General features: G+C 51.7%; 1 protein-coding gene across 2 annotated transcripts in view; it reads left to right on the top strand.

Annotated features, from left to right (window-relative positions):
- Positions 1-834: 834 nt before the first annotated feature.
- The window catches only part of SMARCD3 (SWI/SNF related, matrix associated, actin dependent regulator of chromatin, subfamily d, member 3), an 88,539-nt gene continuing 79,906 nt past the window's right edge, over positions 835-9,467 (top strand). The window contains exons 1-3 of one of the 2 annotated variants that reach the window (XM_046930173.1): positions 835-895; positions 3,536-3,731; positions 4,195-4,232. The gene's annotated coding sequence lies outside the window, so the exon portion shown is untranslated. The remainder of the gene's footprint in view (positions 896-3,535; positions 3,732-4,194; positions 4,233-9,467) is intronic. The other variant, XM_046930164.1, reaches the window with a different exon arrangement.

The following is a 9,467-nucleotide window of genomic DNA, read 5'->3' as shown; positions in this document are numbered from 1 at the left end:
TATAGTACGACTATAGTTGGTGCCGCAGCAGCACCGGATGTCTCGCTGAGCCGTGGTAAGCGATTTTCCCCGCGGCGCCCGCGGCAGCGACTGCCACCGGGCAGAGATGGGTTCTGAGCGCTCCCTCGGGTGCTGCTGGCGCTGGGGAGCGCCGCACCGCACCCGGCAGGCAGGCGGCACCGCGTCAGCCCCAGCTCCGGCCCCAGCCCCGCTGCCAGGTGGGTCCACGGGCAGGCGGGGCAGGGCTGGACCGGGCGGGGTGGCGGCGGGCGGAGGCGCCGTAGCGGCGGCGGGGGGCTGCGTGCGGTGCGGGGCGCCGCGGCGGCGCTCAGGTACGGGGGCGCGACGGCGGTGCGGGGCGGCGGCGACAGCAGCGTGGTGAGGGGCGCCGCGGGGGCTACAGTGGCGGTGCGCGAGGAGATGCCGCAGCGGTGGGCGCGGGGCGCTGAGGCTCCGGGGCTCCGTGGAGGAGGCGGCGGCGGCGGCCCGGCCATCCCTGCCCCGAGGCCGCCTCAAACCCCCGCGGCGGGCGGGAACTGTCCGCAGGGGCGCCCCGGGGACCAGAAACGTACGGCCCCCGCCCCCGCCTCCAGGAGGCGGCCCGCGCCGCCCCCGGGAGGCTCTCGCAGGGACCGCGGAGCGACCGCCTTCCCATCGCCGAAGCGCCGCTAAAACACGAGCGGCGGCCGCGGCCGCCCCCGCACGGCGCCTCCTCCCCGGCGGCCGGGCGCTGCGAGAGGGCCGCTCCGCACCGCCGCCCCTGCGCAGGGTGCGCGCGGTGCGCACTTTGCAGACGGTCCCTGCGCCGCTTTCCGCAGCGTCGCGCAGGCGCTCAGCGCTGGGACGGCGGCCCCGGTGCGAGCGGGAGAGCGGCGGGAGGAGAATGGCCGGGACGGTGAGCGCCGCGCCCCGCGTCCCGCTGTCCCCCCGCCCCAGGACGCCTCCGGCCGGGAATGACCCCGCGCCCCGAGCCGCGCATCTCGCGCCGTTCCCTGCGGGCGCGGCGCTGCCCCGCCGCGCCGCCCATTCGGCCTCCGCCGTTTCCTCAGCGTGTACCCCCACACCCTCGGGACGGGCCGCGGTGGTTTCGCTGCTCGGCGCGTCGCGCTGAGGCGGGCGGAGCGGGGACCGTCGACCTGGGACGTCGCCCCACGTGTGGGCTGCAGAAGCCGTCGGGAGCCCTTCCTTCTGCGTGGGCTGAGCTTCCCGGGGGCGTGGAGCGCTCGTCTGACGGCTCCTGGAAGGAACGTCCCCCGTCTCCTCTCCCTGAGGCACCCGGTGCTGCCCCGCAGTCGGCTCCGGGCTGTCTCCGGCGCTGCCTTTGGACTGCACCCGGCTGTGTTCTCAGAGGGAGACGCATCGCCCCGGGTGCTCACTGAGTACAGAGTGCTCCGCATCTGACCGCTGCTCTCAGCGCAGGCCGTGCCGCGCTGCTTTGGCAGACGGTTCTCCCTCCCTCTCTCCCGTTCTTTGCATCCCGAGCTCTCTCCTCCAGTTCCTCTCTCAGCACCACCTGTGGAGGGACCCTGGGGTCAAGCTGCTGGGAAAGACCAGCACAAATTAAATGTGAGAGTGATGGGAAGGTGAGGTGGTTCACCGGTTGTTGTGGTCTGGGGACCTTTTTCCTGCTTTTCTGGTGGTGGTCACATCCACCCCTGAAGCTGATCTGATGCTTCCAGATCCCTCTGCGCTGGTGAGAACCCAGGATCCCTCATCAGAGGTGGACCCTTCCAGCACCATGTCCTGGGATGAATGGTGATTTTGACCATCTCCTACCTTGTGCAGACGGACACCCCATGAGGGCCCATATACTCCTCAAACTTTCTTCTGGAAGATACCACCATCCAAACCTGCGAGAGTGCATCTGCATTGCTGGCCTTCTTCAGGATGGTGGGGAGCAGGAGCTGCTTTGATTCTCCTTTCCTCCCCTTTGGGAAGGACACATACCCACCCCAGGAGAGTGCTCCAGAGGGGATGACATCCCCTTTGCCAGGTCCTGCGGGACAGACTTGCCCAGTTTCCCAGGGAAGCTGCTGCTCTGTGCTGTCTGCTTGGAAGTGAGACCAGGTCATGTCCAGTGACCAGTCCAATCTCAGTCTGTGGTATGGGGCTGTCAGCAGTGCCCTTCTTGGAGAATGACTTCAAAGTATGACGTGCCTGGAGGAGCCGTGCACCTTCTGAAAAGAACCAGTTTCTTGGTACTGCTTCAGTAGCAATCAACACCCAGCTGTTCACCATAGGGACACTGCCATGAGGAGCCAGATCTTTCCAAGCAGGATTCTTGCCCTTCGGCCCTAGGGAAGGAATTCCCAGCCTGGCCCCGCTCCTTGGGCATCGTGAGGGTGAGACTCCTGCACTGTCAGCCTCTGATACCTCCTGTTCTGCAGCATGGCAGTCCTGTTTCTGTACCTCGTGCTCTGGCTCTTTGCTCTCTTGGCCCAGTCCTTCTGACCTGCGCTGCCTCTGTTGCTTTCTTGTACTCAGCCACTGCTGTCCCAGACCTTATCCTTCTTTGACTTTAACTCTATTTTGGCACAATTCAGCACAGTCTTTCTGCCCTTTGTTCTTACCTTGTTTTGACCCTGCTGAGCTGAGAGCCCTTACTGCCCTGATGGGTCTGTGTGCTCTTCTGCTGCCCTGGACTGCCCAACCTGGCACTGTGATGCTCGTGTTTCCTTTCTTGTCTGTCTGTTCTCTGAACAGCTGCTTCTAACTGCATGGCTGGGTGTGAGCTTACACCTGTGAGTGCTGTGGGTGCACATTTGTTATTCTGTAATGCTTCTGCCCTTCATCACCTGCAGTGAAGGGCTGTTAAAACAAAGTCATGTTCTTTCATGTTCCTTTCCAAGGAGCAGCCTTTTCCTCCTTAGCCAGGCCCATTGACTCTGGTCCTTGTTGTGAACGTGCAGCCACTGAAGCTGCCTGACTGTACCCTGAGTCTGTGGGGTCATTTGTTCTCCTGTCTGCAGCACTGACCAACCTACCAGGGCAGCCAGTAGTTCCTGTGGAAATGTCATGAAGGCTGAGAGCCTTTAGAGATACTTTTTTGAAGCATGAAAGCAGGCTGGTTGGTTAAAGCTTCCAAACTGGCTTGCTTTCCCCAGAGTTACCAGAGATGTCCTATGGCAGAAATATAACTGAGAACATCCATATGAGAACATACCCACCTTCTTGGTTAGACCAGGCCAATTCCAGGGATGTCTTCCAAACTTTACCATGTTGTGATTCTTACCAGAGTAAGCCTCAACATGTCGACAGATTACAGGGAAGTATACTGCATCTTATCTCCAACCTCCTCAAACACAAGCTGGCTACAGACTGACAGTTGAATAGCTTACAGGCTATTCAGGTGTGGTGTAGTGCCTGGGCAGAAGTACCTTGCAGGCAACATGGATGTGCAGGGAGGGCTTTAGTCACTGTCAGTTGCATCCTTCCTTTCAAGTTGTGTTGTCTGTGGGTTGGTCTGTTCTAGGAAGCTTTTATTTATATTGTATATTTCTCCTCTCTCACTCGGTATTTTATTTTCTCTTTTCAGAGCTGGATCCAAATGCATCTTCCGCCTGCTCTCTTAGAGCTGCTCCTGCTTCAGGTCAATTAGAATGTCTGCTGCTCAGTCATCATGATACAATATCTGGTTTCCTACCCCATTCTGCTGTGGATAAGGTTGCTGCTCCCTCTTGGTCTGCACACATGTGACTGTAGGTGTTTGCCATCTGCCTAGCCTGGCACAGGTAGGTGTCAGTCCTTTAAAAAGTAACCTGTTCCAGCTGGGAAGAATGTGTCTGTGATGTGTATTGGGGCTGGAAGATATATTGCTTTGGGTACCTGGGAAGTGTTGGTATTTTGTGAAGTAAGCCCTGAACTGCTTGCTTGCTGCTGTTGCCCTCAGCCGGTCCTCTTGTTGGACAGCTCTTTCTCTGATAGTTTCTGCTGGCACTGTCAGGGAAGGAGATGATAGGCAGAGTGAACTGGCTCAGAACAAGTGACGTTAGAGAATGCAGTGCTAAGAGCAGGCCTATGGAGGGGAGAATGAGGAAGAATGATAGCAAGTGTTCCTTGTGGTAGTTTATTACTTCAGCTGTTACAAGTAAATGCAATTAGTTCATGTGATAGTCATTGATTTGTAGAGCTGCACTGCTTTTCACAGCAGGTTTAAATTAGCATGTTTAACTCTTAGCTATTACGCTTCCCCAGGGCTATTGTAGGAAGGTATTCGTCATCTCCATGATAAGGTACTCAAATCTGCCTCTCTCAGGTCTCTAGTTTCTAACATTAGTTCCTCTGCTCTTGTTGCTTCCACTTGTAAGTGCCCAGCTGCATCCATTCTCAGTCAGTGATGCAGGATGTCTGTACGATTCAGTGCCTTTTTGTCTTTCACAGCCTGCACGGGTCATTTCACTAGTAAAGCTGCCACTAGTGAAGTGAGAAAATGCAATCTGTTTTGCACTGGAATTAAATAGCCTGGCTTATAACTTTTTGGTTTTAAGAGACATTGGGCTTGTTGTCACTGTCTGGTTTGGCCTGTTAACAACCATGTTGCTCAGCTGCTGCAGCATGGTTATGGACTTTGCCTGGTGCCTGCAATGCGTGGCTCTTTGCTGCTGGCTAAACTGGGGAAGTCTGGTCCAGAGAGACACTCATAGTTTACTGAGTGTGGTTTACATGGACTAAAGAGCTGTGATGTACTCAGACCAGATCCTGTAATGGAATTGTGGAAAAAAAAGAAGAGGAAAATAAAGCAAATACAGAAGGATTTCCACATACCTTTCAGTTCAACTAATGATGGAATCAGCACTTTGGGCTAAATAATCTTAGAAAGTCATACGAATTCTTATGTCTGCTGTTTCAGCGTTACCTTCACTGGAAGGAGTGTTTCCATTTCACTGGACTGCACTATTCTAGCCATATTTTCAATCCATTTACTTTTCTGTGATTATGTTTTCTGTTACTGTTTTGTCCCTTTCTGTTCAGCTGAACTTTCTCTGGGATTCTGAGTCTAGGGAGTACTATGGGGCAATTTGCTTTGCCTATCCCTAAAGGCACTGAGCACCTGAATGCAGCTCACAGCTGTTGCTGATTAAGGGTATGTCTGTTGGAAGGCCATTTTGGTAGTTCTTGTTATTTAGGCTCCAATGACAGAAGGTTGGGGCTACTTGGCAGAGACAGAGACCAGACCAAAAGGAGAAGATCTGCAGGGAGATCCCAAAAGAATTTGTATGTACAGGCAATGAGAATAATAACCTGCTAATCACTGGAAGCTCATCTGTGATTTTCTTACTTGTGGATGGTTGGGGTCAAGGTGTCCATTGAATGCAAGGCAGCAAACGTGGCAAAATGCTTCTTCGAGCTAACACCCGGGGAAGTTAATTTCCTTTCCAGTTCTGACACTGTGTTCAATTTGCTTCTCTTCCTGCAGCTGTCAGTGCCATATCCTCTGTGCTGACTTATGTGCTGGAACTCACTGGTAGAAACGGAAATGCAGTGTATGGCTGCTAGTACGGGTCTGACTTCCTGCAGAGTTTGTTCCCCAGCCCTCCTAGGATTCGGGAGAGTTTATGTATTAAAATTCCATTAGCTTCTATAAAAGATAAGGATCCTGAATGGGACAGGGATCTCCTGAATTCTGTGAAAAGCTGCTTTCATCTTCTTGCCACTTAAAAAAAACATCTTATTGGCTCCAGTGCTTGGGAGAGAAACTTATTGTCCTTTACGGCCTCCAGCGGCCTTTACTGGTTTGTATTCTTATCTTAATGATGATGTCTCCATTTGCCTGTGGTGGTTTACCTTCTGCACTGATGTCAGTTTTGGAGTCTATCAACATTGTACCTCAAAGCACACCTCCTTTGGTAACTGAGAAAGGAGAACAGTCTACGACAGATACAGAGAAGGCTGAGGTACTCAATGAGTTTTTTGCCTCAGTCTTCACTGGCAGCCAGGATTCTTATATTTCTCACATCCCTGAAGCTCATGTCTCTAGACCTCTGGGTGGGAAGTGAGGAGTAAGTCGTCTCCCCCCTCCCCCCCCCCCCCAGCTCATGCAGTAAGGGCAGAGCAAGACTGACACCGCCTCATGAGACCGAGTGTATACAAGTCTATGGGGCTGCATGGCATGTGTCCCAGGGTGCTAACGGAGCTGGCTGAGGTGGGTGCCGAGCTGCTCTCTGTCATATTTGAAAAGTCGTGTCTGTTGGACAAAGTCCCTGGGGACTGGAAAAATGGAAACGTCACTCCCACTTACAAGAAAGGGAGGAAGGAGGACCCGAGGAACTACAGGCCACTGAGCCTCACCTCTGTGCATGGGGAGGTCATGGAACAGATCCTCCTAGAAGACATGTTAAGGCACATGAGGGATGAGCAGGTGATCTGAGGCAGCCAGCATGGCTTTACCACGGGGAGGTTGTTTTCTGACCCATCTGGTGGCCTTCCATGATGGAGTGACAACATTGGTGGACAAAGGGAAGGCAACTGATGTCATCTGCCTGGACTTGTGCAAGGCTTTTGGTGTGGTCTCTCACCACATCCTTATCTCTAAATTGGAGAGATGTGGATTTGAGGCGTGGACTATTCAGTAGATGAGGAATTGGTTGGAAGGCTGTAGACAAAGGGTTGTGGTGAATGGCACAATGTCCAGGTGGAGGCTGGTGATGAATGGTGTCCTCCAGGGGTCTGTTGTAGGACTGGTGCTCTTCAGCATCTTCATCAATTACATCAGTGATGGAATTGAGTGCACCCTCAGCAAGTTTGCCGATGACACCAAACTGAGTGGTTTAGCTGACACGTTAGAAGGATGTGAAGCCATCCAGAGGGAACTCAACAAACTCAAAAGGTGGGCCCTTGTGAATCTAATGAGGTTCAACATAGCAAAGTGCAAGGTTTTGCACTTGGGTTGACGTAATCCCAGATATGTATACAGACTGGGAGAGGAACTCCTTGAGAGTAGCCCTGTGGAGAAGGACTTGAGGGGTCCTGGTGGATGAAAAACTGAATATGAGCCAGCAGTGTGCTCTTGTAGCTTGGAAAGCCAATGGTATCCTGGGCTCCATCAGCAGAGAGGTGGCCAGCAGGGACAGGGAGGTGATTGTCCCTCTCCACTCTGTCCTCACAGAGTCCAATCTGGAGTACTGCATCCAGTTTGGGGCTGGGCTTGTTCAGCCTGGAGAAGAGAAGGCTGCAGGGTGACCTCATTGCAGCCTTCCAGAATTTAAAAGGGGATTACAAACAGGAGGGGAATCAACTTTTTACTCAAGTAGATAGTGATAAGACAAAGGGGAATGGTTTTAAGCTCAAGGAGGGAAGGCTTAGTTGGATATTGGGGAGAAGTTTTTTACTATGAGAGTGGCGAGGTGCTGGAACAGTTGCCTAGAGAGGTTGCGGATGCTCTGTCCCTGGAGGTGTTTGGACCAGGTTGGATGGGGCCCTGGGCAGCCTGGGCTATTTAACAGATCTGGAGGTTAGTGGCCCTGCCTGTGGCGGGGGGTTGGAACTTGATGATCCTTGGGGTCCCTTCCAACCCAAGCCATTCCTTGATTGCGTCTTTTATTTTTATTTACATTATTTTTACCCTGAAATTTAGCACCCTTGTTCTCTGCCTGTAAATGCATTTTAAAAATAATTTGTTTAAAGGTGATTCGGCTCCTATCAAGATCCTAAACTGCAGCGAAGAAATTATAGCTTACTAATCATATGCCCATAGTTTTTAGTTGTACCAAAGTGAGAAAACAGATAACCTTGAGTTTTCGTATGCACACAGCCTTCGATTTACAAATGTGCTTTCAATTGTATGAAAGAAATTGAAAGTGCTGTGGAGAAAGTGCAAGGCCTAACATTCACAATGTATGGATTTGTGATTTTTAAACATTTGCAAACATTTTTTCCCTAGCAAAATACATATAATTTGTGGAGACTGAAGAATTTGCTGTTACAAGGTGATGTCCAGGTGGAGAGCAAAGAGCTGTGCTTGTATCTGCTGGGTCAGCAGAGAATTGTTTTTCAGTGTTACTCATTGATAACTTTTTAAAGCTTTCCATTTCAGTGGTATAAAGGACAAGTTGCTACTCCAGTTTCTTTTATTCCTCTGTTTTTCTTCTTTGGGGTCATAGGAACAACCTCATGCAGTCAGATCAGCATCCTGGCTGGCTCTGCCCACAGAGCAGCAGTGGCTGGAATGAGCAGTTGCAGGAGAAAGCACAGAGCTCGTGCTGTGGGTGGTTGTGGCTAGCATGGCTAACAAAAACTTTTGTATCTCTTGACATCTGTATTTTATTGGGCACTCACAGCCTCATGCAGTTCCATTCTTACTGTTCTACAGCACGATGGGAATTGGAAAGGGAAAAGGACAGGACTCATGGGTTGGGATACAGACAGCTTAACTGGTAGAGCAAAAGCTACATGGAAGCAAAACAGAACAAGGAATCCAGTTACTACTTCCAATTGGCAGGCAGATGCTCAGCCATTTCCAGAAAAGCAGGGCTTGTCATTTGTAAGGGCTTATTGGAAGGACAAATCAGTGCAAATGCTTCCCTCAACTTCCATCTTCTTTCCCCCAGCTATTATGACCACGAACAGCTCCATATGGGAAGGAACATCCCTTTCACCAGGCAGCTCAGTCCTCCTGGCTGTGCCCCCCCAGCCCCTCACTGCAGCACAAGGACAGAACCGTCCTTGGCTCTGTGCAGCACTGCTCGGCAGGCACCAAAACATTGGTGTGCTGTCACCACCATCCTGCCCAGACCCAAACGCAGCCCCATGAGCCTCTGTGAAGAAAATTAACGAACCCAGGCAAACCAGGTGGGGTGACAGGGAATACAGGAGGCTTCAGTTGGTTCACGCTGTTGCTATTTCCCTGCCTCCTGCCATACCCTTACACCTGGGTTTTGTCTGTGTCCCTGTGGCTGTTTCAAGACACCAGGCTGTGTGTGCTGCTACAAAGTGAGCAGTAGCTCTGCTGCCAGGCTGTGTGGCTTGCACCCCTGGGACTGTGCAAACTCTTCAGCTTTTACTTTATGGGGCCAGTTTACGTGCATTGTTTCTTCCATGTTTCTGAAGACCTTTCTCAATGTTTTGCTTCCCATTCCATGCAACATGCGCCTTGTCTCCTCTTCTAGGTTCTCTGAGTGCACATTTGTTTATATGTAGTTTTTGTTCCCCGTTCACTAGGTTGATCAGGTAGCAGTATAAATGAGTCTGTCACTCATTTATGTCTCTGTCACTGTCCCTCTGTGACTTAGGAAATCTAGATAAATGTTCATTTCCATTTTGTGCTTTCTCCTGAATTGCAGATGTATTTTAAGTAATGTTTTCACTTATACTTACAACAGCTCCTACCTGAGGCTGGTTCTTTGTTTAGCTGTTATTATTCAGGGTTTGTTCTCTTTTGACATATATTAAGTATGTGTTACATTGTTTTTGCAAAGGTTGAGTATTTCATTAATAAAAATTACAGAGTGCAGCAGGATACCACAACAATG

Source organism: Gallus gallus, chromosome 2, assembly GCF_016699485.2.
Source record: "Gallus gallus isolate bGalGal1 chromosome 2, bGalGal1.mat.broiler.GRCg7b, whole genome shotgun sequence".
Classification (NCBI taxonomy): domain Eukaryota; kingdom Metazoa; phylum Chordata; class Aves; order Galliformes; family Phasianidae; genus Gallus; species Gallus gallus.
Note: the sequence above shows the minus strand (reverse complement) of the source record. Positions and strands in the feature narration are given on the sequence as shown.